Source organism: Penaeus monodon, chromosome 32 (genome assembly GCF_015228065.2).
Source record: "Penaeus monodon isolate SGIC_2016 chromosome 32, NSTDA_Pmon_1, whole genome shotgun sequence".
In the NCBI taxonomy this organism is placed as follows: Eukaryota; Metazoa; Arthropoda; class Malacostraca; order Decapoda; family Penaeidae; genus Penaeus; species Penaeus monodon.
The window spans coordinates 34,086,704-34,087,177 of record NC_051417.1 but is presented as its reverse complement, the minus strand read 5'-3'; positions in this window follow the sequence as shown (position 1 = coordinate 34,087,177).

The following is a 474-nucleotide window of genomic DNA, read 5'->3' as shown; positions in this document are numbered from 1 at the left end:
CAATCATCATTTTCATTATTACTATTAGCTCTCGTGCTTTTGGTCCCTTGTCATTGTCACAATCATCAAAAAGGTTACATTCACCCAACACAAAAGCTTTCAAAACGTTCTTACCAAATGGAGCTGTATCTCAGCTCCAGGAGAATTCAAACCCCATAATATACATCAGAACAGGTGCACCCCAGGAAATTCAACCAGATTTATTAACAAAGACCGAAGTCCCAAATTACGAAGAGGCACATAGCACTATCTACCTCCACTGAACATAATAGTAAATCACCGGGTAATATATAAATCCTGGGATACCGAAGATTAAAAATAATGACACAGTTAGTAGGCTCGTTTCCCTAACGATGCGACAACGAGTCTGGTAAAAATAGAGAGAGAGAGAAAAAGGATTTTTCACATGTCAAGATTTAACATTGCAAGTTGTTCAAGTTTTTCATTCCGTTTGAATTAATGGGAGTTCTCTCT